This window comes from Nylanderia fulva, unplaced genomic scaffold (assembly GCF_048542155.1).
Source record: "Nylanderia fulva isolate GAGA-0341 unplaced genomic scaffold, ASM4854215v1 Scaffold6, whole genome shotgun sequence".
In the NCBI taxonomy this organism is placed as follows: Eukaryota; Metazoa; Arthropoda; class Insecta; order Hymenoptera; family Formicidae; genus Nylanderia; species Nylanderia fulva.
Window position 1 is genome coordinate 6410416 of NW_028190698.1, and position 18572 is coordinate 6428987.

General features: G+C 42.8%; 2 protein-coding genes across 4 annotated transcripts in view; one reads left to right on the forward strand and one right to left on the reverse strand.

Moving 5' to 3' along the window:
- Positions 1 to 18572, forward strand: part of Atg16 (Autophagy-related 16) — a 387422-nt gene that overhangs the window by 277283 nt on the left and 91567 nt on the right. The window lies entirely within an intron of this gene.
- Positions 1 to 18572, reverse strand: part of neo (ZP and PAN domain-containing protein neyo) — a 172879-nt gene that overhangs the window by 122205 nt on the left and 32102 nt on the right. The window contains exon 2 of the mRNA XM_029315354.2: positions 9254 to 9305. The gene's annotated coding sequence lies outside the window, so the exon portion shown is untranslated. The remainder of the gene's footprint in view (positions 1 to 9253; positions 9306 to 18572) is intronic.

Consider the following 18572-nt stretch of genomic DNA (forward strand, 5'->3'; position numbering starts at 1 on the left):
GTATAAATACAGGCGTAATGTAGTCGAACGAATCATAAAACACAAATTGTAAGAGCACAATTAGCGAGGGTATATCACGGTAAATTTATATCGCATGCGCGTTTTCATAGTGGTCACCGTTGCGGAAGATGAAAATGTAGTTGTACACACGTACGTTTTTATACCGTTAACCAGACGTTATATCCTATCGCTAAGTATTCTGCTCGCGGTTTCTGCCAACAAGCGGAAACGTGCGATATTGTATTCCTTGGATTCTGAACAAGACGTGACTTTACGGAGGTGTTAAAGTTTCTCTACAATTCCTTACAGTCGTTTACTCGCATTGCCTTCATGATTAGGATAATAATGAGTACCACCTAGACACAATTATAAAATGTTCCGCATGGAAGATCAAAAAATGTTATATTAATTGTGCGTTGTAAATATAATAGAATACAAAAAAATTGCAGAGAGGAGAAACAAGTATACGATGCATTTATTAAGAGAATGATTCGGTTGATGATAACATTCTTCTCTCTATATTGTTTTCTTAGAAAACAATTTTTTAAAGCAAAATATAAAAATGCACGATCCATTTACTATATTTCATTTTATAAATATTTCGGAAAATTATTCGCTCTAAATAAAATGTAACATTGTAAAAAAATTAATAAAACAGACTTAGCGGTAATTTTCCTAACAAATTTTATTGTTATAAGAAAAAGCGTATCATTATTTCATGACACATGACATAGCGGGATCACTACTAGATCTATTCAAGCTTAAACGGCGTTAATGACATTCGCGAGAATAAAAAGGCGGCAACACAAAGCGTGAGGAGACCTTCGACAAATCCGGCTAACGCGTGACGCGCGCGTTTTATCGTCGGTGAAACGAACGGTAGCCGATGTGGGGAATCACTCAAAAACAACGCTGTGAGATTTACGAAACACGGGCTCTCGCTGCTGAAACGTTAGCGTAAAACGCGCACTCGCAAGACGCGCGAATTAAGAGCGACCGGTAAGTCGTAAGGGGACTCTAAAGAGCCGACTAGAGCGAGCAAAAACGTCTTCGTGGCGAAAACGGGAAAAGGAAAAAGGCCGGGAGCGGTGCTCGCCTTGATGCATTTCATCATTCCGGACGGGCGCGACACGCAGGAATGCATATACGCGCCGCGGGGCAAACCGGATACGTCCCGGCACGCGTGATTCGCGCGCGCTAACGACGGCGCGCGTCACTTAGACCGAGCGCTATTCTCATTCGCGATTATTATCGTTTTGTCGTCGTTAGAGATAACATCATAATTGCGCCTGTACGCGGCTACTCGTTTCTCGAACACGCAGGCAGAACGTCGATGGCGCGAGAGAGCAAAACCGGATATATACATATATATATATATTTTTTTTTCTTTCTTCTTCTTCTCCGATAATGTAATATTCTGGCGAGTGACCGCGATACAATGGGACGATACGATGGGTTTTACTACCGTTGTCATTCACCATCGACTCCTTTCCCGCGGCGTTACTCGCAAAGTTGAATGATGATCGATAACACGAGCAAATGTCTTCCATGTGCCGGAGGATATGATGTATACAGAAGTGTGCGTGTTATACGTGTGCGAGAGAGGAAGGTACACTTCGGGTTGCTATTGTGTAATATGCATATACCCGCCTGTGTTTTCGCTGCTGATTTTTATCTCTCGTCACTTTCTTACGTACTCTCCTCTTACGATACTTATTTCGCGATAGACGAAGCCGAGTCAATGGTGAACGATCCCAACGGTAAAGAAAATATATACTCTCGTACAGACAGCTCGAATTCCGTAGTGGGATTGCAGCTTTTATTGCGTTTCCAAGTTTCTCAGTATCGATCCGCGTGGTAAAATCCGTCGTTTCCTCTCCCGAAATTCTCGTATCCGGTTAATCATTCATCTCGATTTCTCGCCATTCTGGTGACGTTTCGCTTCGATCGTTCCTAGGATGTGCCGTTTAATTTCTCGGTGATACGAAATGATATATGAAATGAAGCGATCGACGAGAAACGTTCGCAGCTTCTGAACGGTGGATCATGAAACTTATCGGAACGCGTACTGAGAATGTAACGTGTAAACAATTCGTGTGTCTGGGTACATCAATGCGCCCTGGCATGTGTGTATACGGTATATCTGTAGATGTGCGGTTTCTCGCCCCTATATTGCACAAATCGTATTGAACGATCCGCCTGAACGTAGCAAAGAGAGATAGAGCGGTACAATCGTGGATACGAAGGACGAGGTGGTAAGGAGGACGAAGGACGGAACATGCCGTTTCATTTGTTTGGTGTTCCTCCGGGGTATTAGAGAACGTGCCGGCGATACGTGGTATCCGTATAGACACCACCATCTAATAGAAGCAAAGCAATCTGATGAAACCAATAAGCGTGAAGGAATGCGGGCGCCTTCTCTCCCCTTTCCCCTTTCGTTGTCTCCCCTTCGGTACACTTTGTACAGCGCTTCTTCTCGCCTCCGTCGAGCCACTCCGCGCTTGTTCCTACAAACCCCCGCGTCCTTTCGCTACCTTCGCCCTCGATCCTCTTATTCCGATCTCGGAAGATCGAATACCTGTGCAAACTTAACGGAGGCGGGATAGATGGGGCAGATCGAAGGGGGTGGAGCGGAGGAAGGGGGATAATCACATGGTTCGTGTCAACTTGGGTAACAATCAAGAGGGAAGGTCCAATTTGGCCAAGAATTTCGTATATAGGCAGCAGAAGAAGAAGGATAGCGTTTGGTTAATTAAACTGGCCGGAGAGTTTGGTGGGGGATCTTACATCGCGTCTTGTGCAAATTGCTCTCGTTTTGTATCGATTTATAAATTATCGAATAAAACGGCTGCAAGAAATAATGCGTGGGAAAAGAAAACTTGGGAAGAAAGAGTGAAATCTTCTTGTTTGATCTTTGAATCTTTGAAAAAAAAAAAAAAAAAAATTTAGCAAAGTCGCTTATTCTGTATTAGTTGAAAATTACACTAAGCCTCTACGAGTTGATTTAGTGGACGTAGTATAGTACCTACGTAATAATACAAAGCCGTATATACAAGAACGTAACTGACAACGCGCGATTACTGTGCCTGTCGTTTCCTTTTATCCGTTCGAATCCAGGATTAATCTCTTGTCCCTTTGTTGAAAAGGTTCTTTTACTACTCGATGTGGCCGTTCCTTGAGTAGAGTAAAGGGCAAAAGGAATAAGATAAGGAACAGAAGATAGAGAGAGAGAGAAAGAGAGACGGGTGGCTTCCTGTCCCCAGAATCTGCAGGAACTATCTTCCCTTTATACTTGTTCATTCTTCAAGAATAATATTTTTTATGTACTTCAGCTACACTAAGAGAGTCATTGCGTACATTATCTTCTTCGCCGCGATATAAAAGATTCATGTACATGAACATATATATTGATATCTCGAGAAAATCTATTTGCATTTTCCCACCAGTAATTCTTGCAATTATATGCGGATATTGTGTTTTTTATTTTTCGATGATTATTTTTATGAATATTTAAGAACGAAAATTTAATGAATAAAATTATATTTCGCTTCTTTTGTCTTTTCTCTTTCTTTGGTAAAGTACACGATTTTTCTTTTAAAAACTATACACTCTTTGAACGTAGTAATCGTTAGTAAAACTGTGAAGAAAAGTCGAAAGCAATAATGTGAACTCTACAACTAATGAGATTGAATCTAAGTATAGATTTAGTTGCTTCGGTGTACATTTCTTATGAAACAATGTAGACTGTCGATAACAACAAAAATGTTTCTCATATATTCGCGATATAGATATTTGATATGGATACACGATAGTATATTGTTTGAAGCACAACTATCTTCCACATGACTCGGTCACAAAAATAATATACATATGTATATATATTAAAACACGTTTGCAATCTAACTTTGGTATAGTCTAATTGGTTGACGTGCGCCGAAGGCAAATCAGCTATATTTCTTTACTGTTAGTCGTTGAACGATAACGATTACATACATACACAAGATATCTCTAGATAAGTACAAAATCCAGCGTACAAGCTTTAATAAAAGACGAAATTTCACAAGCTTAAATTTCTCTACTTACATTTTTTTACTCTATTGTAATACTCTTATTTTTATTTAAAATCATTTAATGTATCCGCGCATTCTATTTTCACTCGAGAAATTTATCAACGTTGTTCTCGTAAACAATATTTTGCGCAATTGCAATTTTTTTATAAAATTAACATTTAATTAAAATAATTTTGTTAAAATTATTATTAAATTATTTAATTTGAAAACATCCGTTATATATCGATCGACGCTGACAGCAGTTTGATTAAACGTGTCTAATAGCTACGTAGTTGCCCTGATTATTCCCTCCGAATGGCGAGCATAAATCGAACTTTGAGACTTCAGAGCGTAGTTACGCACCGATCATATTAACGATCGTTTTGCCGTATTTCCTGCGTGCTTAAAGTGCCGGCAGCAGCGCGAGACGCGGCTCGAGAGCCCGCTCGCTACACCGTCGATACACGGTGTAATTTCACGGTGCCGTCGATGCAATTCGCGCTTTCGATATGCCACAATTTCTGCGCGAACCGTTATATGAGTTACGGCGTGGATAGGGAACCTGCTTTGAATGGGGAGCACGGGGTTTCCTCGGATACGAACGCGTGCGGCAACACAAGCGCGGATAAATGTGAAACGTGTACGGAGGGCACATGATTGTCGTCACATGATTGTATGTGTGTCGATGTAAAACCGATCGCGTGTCGAGAAGAAGAGACACCGTGACGAAAAAATCTGCGCGCGACGAGATACGTTTTTCTCCGAAATTACCTTAAAACATTTAGTTTATTCTGAAAAAGTTTCGTTCGCGACGAGAATGATTCCTTTAAAGCGAAGCATTCCCGTATAATCAGTCGTCGAAAATGGCCGAGCCATAATGCTCGAGATGGTTAACTCTTGATTGTATCACCCCGTCTCGCGAATCGACAGTATTTCTCGAATCGTGGTTTCGTCAGGGTAATCACGTCGCTACGTTTACCACCCTGGAAGAGCGGAATACAGATGAAAAGGGAGATTCGTCTGTTCGGTCCAGCACGTAAACTTGGTAAATAAAGCTTCGCCCTTGAACAACATCCTCGTTTTGCGCTGCTTCCTTTTTCCGAAAGAAAATTCGCAATACCAAACTCCTCTCGGGTATATGCTGATTTTACGATCTCGCTGTTATACCACGGCGTCGGGTAATATTTCTCGAAAATTGTCGGGACCATAAAATACATAATCGCGACTCAATTTTCACTTTGAAAGGCACGCTTGTGTGCTCCGCCCTTTCTTTTCTCTTTCCCCGCTCGATTTTCCACGCTCGATATGCATCATCTCGATATTTAATCGCGTATATCCTGCCGTCTCGCTATTATTTCATACTTTGCACGTTACTTTCTCCCTTCTTTTCGTTTTACGCGCTTTATTAAATGGTGTCTAACTATACCGACGGCAATCTTCCACACTTGTGCGATGGATTATGATCTTCTTAACCGAAAGGGAGTGATCGTCGCAAAAATGAACCGTATAGTAAAAAGCTTGTTCGCAAAATATTATGAAATTGTAACTATCCCTCGTCAAGAGATATAACCTGATTTTATTAACGTATCTAAAACATACTTTTATAACATTGTCAAACATTAATATGACAAGATGAAAAAAAAAATGAGACAAAGCATGCATATTTGTAATGTATATTTATTCTTGGTAATCAATTGGTAACTGTTCTCAATTTTTTTATATGATAAATTGGCGGATTTCTCTTTAAAAAGGAATTACATGTCGAATAATCGAATATGAACGAAATAAACGTTTTGAACATAAAATCTCTGGCAACGAAAATTTCGAAAAGTATTTTTGATATAATATCATGCAAAAAGAAATACATATTTTTATTTATATTTATCCGTATATATGAGAGACAGTGACGGAATCAACCTCGAAGCGCATAGAGAGATGAAAGCTCTTGCTGCTTGACAAGATACGGGACGGAAGAGCGAACGGTGAAGACGCGCGTCACACATCATCGTGCAAACAAGCGAGGAAAAACGCCCTCGAAGTCAATTCGGTACAGGGGAAGGCGGGATGGTGAAACGAAACGCGGAAAGGACGTCCCGTCAGCTGTGGATGCATTACCTTTCCGCCGGGCGTCTTTTACGACTTTTTAGAAAGTCACAACAAAGTTCGACAGCGAGTTTCGCACAATGGCTCTTTGCAATCGTACCCGCCTCCTTTCGACGGTTCCCTCATTCCTTCCGTCCCGGCCATTGTCTTTGCGCATCGTCGGTTGTCCGCAGCATCCAAGTATAAATACGACCGACCGACACCAAATCCTTTATGCCGATTATCCTCAATAAAGTTCCCGGGCCGCTCGTTAAACTGTTTTATCACTGCGGCGCGGAAGTAATTGAGTTTCGATGTTTAATTTCATTAAAAAGGCTGTGAATATACGTCCTAACTCTCGAATTAGTCCAACGTGATAAAACGTCAAGATTACTAAAACAAACTTTTGATGCTATGCATATTAAATCTTTTATTTCTATCTTTAACAAAAATTGTGTTTTCAATGATAAAAGTAAATTCTCTAAATAAATTAAATATAAAATCTACAATATTTTAACTGCCCCATTATTTTACGTGTGAGATTTGGAAAACTGAGAGTCTATAACGCTCTCGATTGATATACATCTTGCGTTTACTCGATCATATTTTAAACAGTCAGTAAATTGCTATATCAGTGACTTGTTACGAAACGCGCCCGCAAACACTTCTCACGCTCTAAAACGCGCATTATCCGCGTTAAAAGCGCATATAAACCTCGCACGGTTCCTCTTTTATTCCACTCGGTAATTTCGCATGTTTCACTCATCGCGACTCGCGGTTAGCGCGAGACCGTAAAAGCACCGAGAGAGAGAGATAAACCGGTACATCTTTCGCGCGCAACTTAGCGAAAAATATCTCTCTCGTTTTGTGCCCCCATCGTTGTCCCGACGCACGGACGCATAACTCGTCGTCGATTACGAAACGGCGCCGGACAGTTATATATGCGGAGAGGAAAAAGGAGCGTCGTCATGGACCATCGGCGCGTCGACCCACAACCAGCATCAGCATCGTCGAGCACAACCACGACGAGTCTCTCTCGATCCTGGCCGATAATAATATTCCATTACAGCAGCAAGACCGTACATCAGCGATCGTCACGCGGACTCCCCTCGCGTATATCGTATCCACGACACAGCGATAGCATCTACACGAGGCGTTAATTACGTACCGTCCTACCGCGTTACACTGGCACTCGAGATATCTCGCGGTTAGTCGAACAAAGACGGGGAGAGAATCGTCTCTTTCTTCCATCTATATCTCTACCTACTGCACCGTCCGACTCTACTCCCGCAGCATCGACCGTTTTCCCTTCTCAGGGATCGCGACCCTCTATCGCGAGACGCAAATATAAGATCGAATTCCAACGTTTGTTCAGAGTCGCCGGCGGCGCGCGAATCTACCGATTCTCGCGTCGAGCGAGATGGAAAGAAGACAGATGTGCCACGATGTTATATGAGAAATCGTCTGTAACATGGAACGTATATAACCGTTTTCCAACGATATTCGATGACGTTTCGCGACGATGGATCGCGAGATGGTTACAGATATACGAATATAAATAATATATCTCGAGTTTCATCATCTGTCGTGGCGAATAAGATTTCATAATTTCTATCGATAATATTATATAGGCACAAATTCTCTCTTAAATATATATCGGCCCCTGGAATTCTCGCTGGAGAAAGAATTGTGAGAAATTCGATAAGAAGATATTACTCCAGTATTTTTGCTTTATATTTTTCCCTTCGAGTTTTCTATTTCTCTCTCAAGTATCTCCTATACGTGAATTTTTGTCAGTACCACATTTCTTTTCATATTCCTTTTAAGGATATATTATAGCTTTCTGAAGCAAGCAAAAATGCATGCGCATACGTACGTTCCATGCAATATCCAAGAATTGTGAATGAATACGCATTTCGCGCGTTTGGTCCCAAGACTCACGCATAGAGTTACCTATTTCTCCGCTTCAATGCCGAACTAACTTACGCCTCGCGTAAGGCTGCAGCACTGTTATAAACACATTCTGTGCGTCAATTGGCTTGATTCTAGTGCCTGCGCGGAATAGGTAATCTGTGTGTTTCAATTATAAACCTAGAGCTGTACACACGAGATGTAGCGTGCGCGAGCGCGTATATGATGCGAGCGTATTCCACACCTAGGCCCGGCACGGAGATACGCGAGGAATTGATAATTCGCAGCCTCTAACGAGACGCCTGCCGGATTATACGTATATAGCACACGATTCCATAAATGGATATTCCGCGTAATCGAATATTTTCAGCTACATTATTTTAACCAATGGTTGCACCACGGTAATTTTACACGGCCGTTAAACACGCGAGCGAGTTTCAGGCATTATTATATATTCGAATCTTCTTTGGAATTACGATTTAAAAAAAAAAAAAAAAAAAAAAAACACGAAAAAAAAAGGAGAAGCGTATGACGCGGAATTAATTTAACGTGGACTACGCGGCGTCCCGCAGCGACAGCCAATACATGAGAGAAATAGCAAACCATCGAACGAGAAAATAACTAGTGACAGATTCACTCGATGGAAAAGAATTGTGCAGCGGGTGTCGAAGCATTTTACCGCTAAGAAGAATATAGAACTTCTACTGTCTCTCTTTTCCCTCCTTTCACGGTGATTTCAGCGAGTATTGTCGGTTTGACTGACTGAAATTCCTTTCGATCTGCCGTAATTTCGAAACGTCTGTACATTTTCGCAATCACGAGAGTACGCGTTCTCTCCTTCTCTCTTGATTTTATATTAATAAATGATATATAAATGTACCGAATACTCAAACGAGTCGAGTATAGTAGTCTCGAATAATATCGAATTGAAAATCTCGATTTTGTATCTCTTATTACATTAAGGGATGATCGTTAGGGATGTACTGGTAATAAATTCGCAAAATATCTAGGATCGAGTAAAATCCCGAATTACAAAGAGCAGTCGTAAACTTGTTCGGGTGAACTCGAGTAATGTTACCTTATCTGCACCTAGAACGATTCTCATTAACCCGCCGTCGCGCCATTACGGGCTACGTAAAGTGCTCCGTATCTCCCTCGGGCGAAAAGTTATCCGACATATTTGGTATTAAAAATACTTATGCATCACTTACCGCTGTTGCTGTTGCTGTAACGTTCGACCCTCGCTGAGCGGCTCCTACGGTCCTGCAACAAGAAAACAAGTTTTTCGTTAGAAGATATATCGGCAAAGAAGTTTCACTTCGCATTTTTATACACACACCGCGGCAACTTTCTAAACATTCATCTTGTGTTTACAAGAAGTATCGCGCGACCGTTTATGGTGCGTGCATATCAGATGACTAATGTCGCGAGATTTAAAACTCAATTGGAATAAAAATTTTCATTTCTCCCCGCGCGTCTCCTCTTCCACCCCGAGCGTTTGCATTTGAAAATATTCAACGCGGCGAACGCGTAAAAATTCAAATTTTGCCTTATCAAAGTAAGGAATAAGTGACGTCGGTGAGCGCCACCGCTGGTGAACTTTGTAATATGACATATAGTCTCTCCTCACACCCTCTGCCTAGTCGTACGAACGCGCGGGATACCGAATTTAAATTCTTTTCGCAGTTTCTCCGGGAATCCGCCTTAGAAAGCGAGCGGCGGGAGAGAGAGAGAGAGAGAGTGTAAGGTGCGCGACTGCAGAGAGAAATATTAATTCCAGTTCTTTCTCTCTCGCCCGCTAACGTAAAGAAGTAGCGCCGAGCTATGTGTGTGCTACTCATATTCCGAGTACGTAGTGGTAACGGACCCATGAGAGAGGAAGGTACGGAGACGAATAAATTTCCGTCCCGCGAGTCGGTAATGGAAGAAACGGCGGGGGCACGCGTGGTCGGGTTAACAACGCGCACGAGGGTGGATTGTTAAATCGGGGTAGGCCCGGACAATGTGAGCGCAGCCGCGCTCGTACGGAAAACACGCGCGGTCTTATTTTCAGCGAGAGACCGCTCGAACAATAGACAGTAGAAATAATCGAGAAGAATGTTTGTGGGAAAATTAATTAGTTTGATAAAGCGTTACCTCTCGAGACGAACGAATTGGCACGACGATTTTTAGTAGAGAAAACGAAAGAAATTTGAATTTTTTCAAAATTGACTACGTAACATCAAATCTGCCGGATGATATTTTGAAAATCGAATTGTGAAAAGTCTTTCAGATAATCTTCGATTTTTATATTACAAAGTATTTCTTTTTTCTTTCTAAATTCTGGACATTTCTTACGAAACGAGCTGTCCACGTTGATTGTGGCTATCCTGTCTGGATTGATCTTCGGCAACCACATCCTATACGGCTCTTTGAATTTCACGGAACAAATCGAAGGCGACGAGCGGATATCTTGAAATGTCAATGAAATCGCATCGGGGCCACCGAACGACTCTCTCTCTCTCTCATTCTCGTTTCGACTTTACTACGCGAACGGCGCACGTACACGGTCGTGCCATAGTGAAGGACGCGGAAATGCAGCGGCGCGATGCGGTCAGATTCGCAAGTAGTTTCAGTCGATTGCTGACCGCGTACATTTTGCGGACAATGCTTTCCGAGGGAAAACGTATCCTGGATTCAGTTTCCCCCGCGGGAATCGCACGGGGATGGAGGATGAAGGTGGTCGAAGAGATAGCGCCGGCTCTCTGCACATTGGCCGCATATCGTTATTCGATGCGTAACTACGTCCAATTGCTAGTCGACAAACCTTCCCTCAGAATTCAGCTTCAGAGTCGGCCGCGATGGTCGATAGAACCAAGATGCGACGAGAGAGAACGGAGGAGAAGGTGACGGACGTAGAATAAGAGAGGCATTACAAACAGGCCATACTTTATAGAACGAAATGCAGCCAGCGGCTTGACGCTGTCATTTGCCGGGTGACGTATGCTCGGAAGAAGAGGTCGCTTAAAACGTCCAAACGACAGGAGGAGGATATAAAATCCACCACGATATTGCATCAATGAGTGATTGGTCAATACCGACGTCGGCGTTGTTGTTTTTTCAACCACATTCCTCCGGCGTCTTTATTCTTCTCCGATGTCAGTCAGTCGAGTCACTACCGCGCCTCTTCGGCGGCTTCTTAACATCGCCGTCTAAACTGTTTATTTCCTCGCGCGCTGTTCGATAACTTCCACGGCATGCTACATAAATTATCAATGCTTCGACGTAACAGCTCGGCTTCATTGCCTATTTCATTAGCGATTTTACCGTTTAATACGCGTAAAAAGAAAGAAGCATTCGATTTCCGGTTATTCCTACGTCGGACACGTCGCATCACCGATATGATTATTAATAAGCTAATTGAAGTTATTATTTCACGCTCGTAAAAATAATGTACATCCTCCAGGTTGGCCTTCTTGATCTGGTCACCATGTTACGCTAGATTGGCACGTTTCTCGCAGCAGGAGAACCGAAGAAGAGAACCGAAGCGAGAAAGAGAAGAAGGAAAAGGGATAGGCGCAGCAGTGGAGACGGAACTCGAGATCGTCAGACATCGCGCCTCGTCCCTTTCGATCTATTATACGGCCGTTGTACACGACCCTCTCTCGTCGTGTCGTAGGTACAACGTGGTTCACGGCGTGGTCGTGCGCAACGAACGGTATGGCACGCTTCCGCGGTAACTCCGTCGAGAGAAGCGCGCGGTTATTATAAATTCTCTGGGAGTAAGCGCGGAGAGTAGGTAGGTAGTAGCCACGTAGCGAGAGCCTCCCTCTCTTTCTCTACGTACTCTCTTGGATATAATAGTCTGAAACAAGTACCGCCACGAAAAGGGCGAGGTCAGCTTGTCTGTCGCATATTAAAGAACACCAGAGCCTGTATCTCTTCTCCTTTGCGCGCGAAGGGCAGGAATGCGCATACGGGAGGTTGCGCCGCGTAAGTGGCTCGTATATTCGCGACGGACGGCTTGTGTGCGGTGGTGGCCCCAAGTATCGACGAACAGGCGGAAGAAGTTTCAGCCCCGCTTCTCCTCGCCGATACGGTCTATTACCGCGCGACGCGGAGACTCACGGAGCGGCGCGAGTAAATTAAAGGAGCGCGCGTGCGACAAGCGCATTGTTATATAGTCTAAGATATATGTTCTCGCACGTTTTACTTTATATTTTATATATCATTTATACATTTTTTTATGCAAGTACATTTACATATATATATATATATATATGTAGAGCAAGATAACTATAATTATACGATATACATTTTGATTTGCTAGGCGAGAGAGATACGGTGGAAAGAGAAGCCGCGAAATGTAACATTATGAAACCCGTAAATGTGATTTCGCACGTGATAATCATGGGCCGCGATTATCCGTGGGGCTCTTTTCCCGCGCGCGATTCTCTTTTAATTAGATTTTCCAGCTAATAGAGATAATACCACTTTGTTATTTTACTCGCGTTAAAAATCGCACGTAACGTCCGGCGATCGCTTATTAGCACGTTGATTAGAGTCCTCCGGTTATGCGCACTCGTAATTACATGGATGTTTACCGGTGCTTTACCGTTTTAATTCGCTCGCCCGGATTACGAACGATCTTTTCATGCAAACTGCAACGCGCACAGAATTTTGGTATAAATTGATCGTGCGAAACACACGCACGCAGAAATTCCGCGTTGTACCATCGCAGTTTGCAAGTAGTTTGTAGATAATTAATGTCACGTGATCCTTGGGAAGCGCCTTGCCTAGCCACGTTTATCGGTCCAAGTGCTCCTCCGCTTTGTTCCTACTCGAGAGCTCAATACTGTCAAGGGAAGTATACATCGGCGGTTGACCGTAAAATTAGTAGAACATCTTGGTAACTTGGCTTCGAGTAAAACTGAATCTGCTTCGCGTGTAAGCGCGAAATTACGTCGCGGGACTTTCGATTAAATTCTCAAGCGGGAGAACGGAAAGTGACAAGCGCGCGTTTAATCTGTAGGCAGATTACTTTGTGTTGGGATTTCCGGCCGGCAAAAAAATCGACCCGCGGTCTCGTTTTTCTTCCTTGATTAGCCATTAACGAATACAAACGCTTTAATGATTACACATTGATCGTCGTAAAATCTCCAATCTGTTCAACACGATTAAGGGGTAAGCCGCGTTATCCGGCGAACTAACAAGGGAGTGTGAAAACGTCAGAGGAGGATTTTCGGAAAGACACGGCAATCTTTTCTCAAACGTTTTCCACGAAAAATTTTCAATCGAAGCATGGCGCGTCTCTTTTGTATTCTTTCTCTACTCTCTTCCATCTGATCATTTTCAGATCAATCATAAGGCGAACTGGCGCAAAAATTTCCATAAAAGACCGTGGACCATGTAAAATATCCGTACAAAAAGGACCGCTTTATGAATTCGCGTGAGATCTACCCGGTTGAAACGTGAATAATATGCACCTGCTGCGACGATAGAATGAGTTACGTGCAATCGTTCACCCTAACTCCATCCGAGAATCACGTTCTTGTCGAATATTCACCTGAATTCCCTCACGTTTTATCGTCCGAGTCTTGATTTTCCCGCAATCGAAGGCCGGTGGCCTCGTGGACCGGACATAACCGTCGTCGTTTTCGCGACGTACGATTTCGTCAAATTCCATGGCATTTACAAAAATGCGGCGACGCGTGTAGAATCCGGACGTAAGCATTTTTTCGGATTATCTCGAATTGTTCCCGATGCTTAGTGTTGCATATTATTATAAGGCATATAATATAATTGATTTCAAAGTGAGATATTTTAAGTTACAACAACATAAAAATGTTGCTTTCAAAAGAAGAAAATGTTACATGAAATATTGCAAATAAAATATATAATGTTATACGCTCATATATAATATTATAGTAATAACATCTTTCTATACTTATATATATATTTATGTAAACTCGAAAATATAAATTTAAGTTAAAATTGCAAAATATATCGATGCAACAATATTCACTAACGTGAAATATAATCGGATATACATCACATACTTTGCGAACAGAAAATTTACGTCCCCCGTGAATGCAATAATAATAAAAGCTATATAATAACCAAGCGGAATCATTGCGCGCATAGAAGATAAACCAGCATTCCGGTTCATATATCACAGCTATTAGGCCGAAGCATTTGTGATCTACAGACCTAAATGATATTAATGTAACGGCCGGCCGTATAGTGACCACGCAGCAAAAATATTAATTAACCGCAAACCGCACGTCGTAAAGAACGCGGTCGGAGTTGGTATGCAGAGTGCGGTGTGTAAGCAATAGCCCTATTCATTGACCTACCCAGAAACCAGCCTGAGCTCGTTACATAAGTAGCCTACATAAATTGCCGACTGATGGCACGTACCGAGTGGAATGAAGCAGAAGAAGAATACACACATGTGGAAATAGAATGAGAAGAAGAAAGAAAAACGCGACATTGACATTTGCATACATGATTTCGTAGCGGAAGTTATCCGATATCAAAGTCACTTCGTTACACATTTACACGACACGCGCGATACAAAAATATGACCGTGCGTTGCATGTGCGTACGTGAACAGATATAACAGAAAATAAATGTACACGCGACGTGCGCGCGAGAAGAGATTTCGCATGACACAATCGCGAGGCTCTTGTCGGCTATATTAATTTAATTAGTGTAATGTAGTATCTTGACACGACTTAAACTAATGAATTAAGATGATACTTTCGCACCGCGATCAAAGTAAGCGTTTACGAATAATCATTTCGATCGCATACTTACATTTATAATGAAACATCGTGAATCTGACAAATCGATGAATGAATAATCTAATTTTCTTTTCTTTGTTTTCGCGAAAGGTTATTCTTCGTACACACGTGCCCATTAAGAATGCATGTCTCAGGACACGCATGCGAGAACGAAGGTGAATAACGGTCGTGTAAATCCGAGCCGCGACGACAAACCGACCCATTTATATACACGATTCCGTTTATATCGGTCGCGCGGCTTATGTACATACGTACATACGTACGTACATAGACGTTACATTTACAGCAAGCGCATCTCCATCTGCAGGAGCGAGTGTATCGCGCGAGGTGTTACGTGTTATTTTGGCGCCTGCCGTAACCAGACGCATATTTCACGCGTCCCACTTTCTTGTCACAGATACAAGACTGTCGGGGCAGGCAGCTATCTGCAAAAGGAGCTCACTCGTTGTTTTGTTTATGGCGCAGAGTATATGCATACGCCGCCACCGGTAAACGCCGTATAGCGTTTAACGGTACCCTCCAGATTGGAACTATCTCTATGGTCTATAGCTTGGTCGTTACTTTTAGCATAACGCGGAGAAGAATATTCTCCGCCGTGACAAGCCACGTCTCGTACACACTCAAATAAGTCATCCAGTCTCCGCGTTTACGTGAGATTAATCCGCAAGTCGCACCAGCGTATCGAGATCATCGAAATGATGCTGGAGTCACTCGTTCGTGAAACTATATTTCTATATGAAACTATCCTTTCGACAGGAAAGAAGCGGACGTACATATGATCCAACGATCTCGTTTGAGCGCGACAAGCAACAACGAAAATAAATACATAACGATCTCGATGGGGAGAACATTCATGAGAAACTAGGCGAACAGGAAAACTCGAGTCGTTTCTCGAGAACTTTAATTTCCTTAATATGTCAGCCGTAACGTAGAAGCAATTAGTATCGAGCGATATACTCATTCTCTCGTAGAGAGGAGAGTGAGAAACACGGACCGGTGTGTCCAGCCTCCAATTTCCTCTCCCGTTAACCTCGTATCTATACCGTTGCGCCGTATCTATCTGTACGTTGTCGCCTACCACCTCTTAGTCCACATCCGCGCGTCGTCGTCGTCGTCGTCGTCTGTGACCCGACCTGAATGTACACAACAGAGGTGAATTGCAACTGCAATTATGCGGGTCCGCTCGCAAACGATGTGGATATCCTCGCGCGAGCGATCCTGTCGTTATAGAGACAAAGGGTTCCAAGTTCCTTTCATTCAAAGCTATGTGTGCACAACAGACGCCCGGGCAAAACGTGCGCGTTTATTTCCTTCTAGCGATATTCCTAACTCATAACGACACCTCGCTACAGCAACGACCGGGCAAATCGAATGAATGAAGATGTTAAAAGCGATAGCACTGAATAATGTTTAATACATTCTTCGTCGACGCGCGCGCGTTATCATCGATTTATATAAGAAAGTATGTAGGAAAGTATGGTAGAAAGCCGCAGTACATGCGCATCATCTCTCTGCATCTACTTTTACTCTTCAATTATTTTAATCACCTCGCCGAGGTGTTATCTTACGCGCATTATAATTTCGGCGCGATTACTATACGCCGACCAATTAAACCTATTCACGCAATATCGCATTATACGTACTTGATTTGCGTCCGAGATTGGAATCAACGGTCTTTTAGCGCGTGCTTACGTATACAATACCCTGTGTCGAGAGTATTGCCGGGGAGACCTTTGCCACGTGATAATATACAGCGGGTGTACAGGTAGAAAATTGAATTAAAGTCACTTAAGTGTTTACTCACGTTCTCAATTATATACGATGAACCCCTGGCATCGAAATAATTATCAGTCCATTGCAGTCCGTTACTTCGGTGCGCATAGCGCGCAAATCGACCGTACGGTCTAACCGACATCGTTGTCGATGTTGTCGTCGTCTTCGTCGCCACATATATCTATATATATATATATATATATATCGCGATACATCATATATCTGGCCATCCGTGTACGTATAGTATGCACCTATCGCGCGTTCATCGAATGTTACAGTGACCGCGGTATCGCGATCGGGGACCGTGTAAGGCCCAACCTTCTATCGATAGGAAGGAGCGCAGTTAGCTCTAACGTAATAATTATCATGATTTTCTGTGGATCGCGGTCGGCCCACGGTAGGTCGCGGACCTTCTACGGGACTACGGGCTACGGGATCGGGTATTAGGAGCAAGAATGGCGACCGGACGAATCCGCGGACGAGATTTAATGCGGGTCTTATCCAGGAATGCCAGACTCAAGATGCAAGAGATATAGCTCTCTGGCATATACGAGATCGTGTCGGGGTGGTCTTCAAATAACAGTAAATCGATTTTATTCTCCGTTCGTACAATAAAGCGATCGATAAGACGTATTCGCCTGTGTTCTTTGCTATCTTTATGTCGTGCTGATCGACAAATCAGTTCTGTTCGTAGTTTAATGGGAGTCACGAATGAGATGAGCTGTCCCGTTTTCTAAATGCACCTTTTCTCATGTATTCTTATATGGAGCCTTTATACGTACAATATATTGTTCGATAATACACGTGTTGTATTTGGTGCGAAAAGGAGATACAGTAAGGAAATTTCTTGAAAATATTCGATTAAAAATAAAAAAATTGAAAGGAATATATGAGGCTGCAATAAATTTGAATTTTTTTTCTTAGACGATTAATTAATATCGATATATTTTTGACATTTAATATACGAATGTTTAATGAATTTTTATTTTTGGATTTAATTATACGTTCTAATATGAACGGTAGAACGACATGAATAAAATTTAACAAAGGCTTGCATTTACCATATAAAGGGCAATCTGGTAGGTTTTTGTGAGCAAAATCGGGCGGTATCTCGACCGACGTGTGTGAACAAATATTGACTTTTATACGGAATCAACTGTGAAACGGGCAAGGTAAAACGAGAGATAACACGGAAGAGAAGTATAATGGACGTGGAATTATAGCGGGGAATATACCGAGGGAAAAAGGAGCAGGTCGACGTATGGACAAACGCGTGTTCCAAAGCAGCCATGCATCGAAAACGTGGGAAATGCATGGAGAAAGAAGCACTTTTCCGCGGCCGGATCCCTCGAGCGTGGCTCGCTTAGCCGTTTACCTCGCTGCCATTCGTCACGAATGAGAATGTCAGCCGCGGCGATGATACGGCCACTACACTTGTTCTACAGGATGAGAATGTTCTACCATTCGCGACACCCTCCCCCATTCTCCGTTCTCCCCTTCAGTCTCATTACGCCATTCTGATTTGTCTCTCGGGACAAAGCCGTGTCCCCGACCTCTTTGTTGTAGTCTTTCAAGAGGAAGAAGTGCAGAGCGCGAGTGCGAGGCCCTTGTTCAACGGCGCGACAGGCAGCAGTCACGAGCTCTTTATCGCCGCGCGCTAATCAAATTCAACGTGGTGGAACGGAATTAAAGTCTCCCGGTCGTTTATACGCCCGTGATTAATCCCTCCACGACTCATCGCTCGGCGCGTCTTACACGATTTATTATCCCCCAGCCTTGAGCGAGTCGACAGATTGAACATCTCTGAAACATCCTGACTGATCAATAGACAGGAATGAAGTATAGTGGGCTGGATTCCTCTATCGTCATTTATCATTAAATTATTATCTGCAAATTACAATATATAGTCTAGAAAAAAATATCGATTTTTTTTTTTCAACTGCGTTTGATTATTACAGGTTTTTGTCGCTGA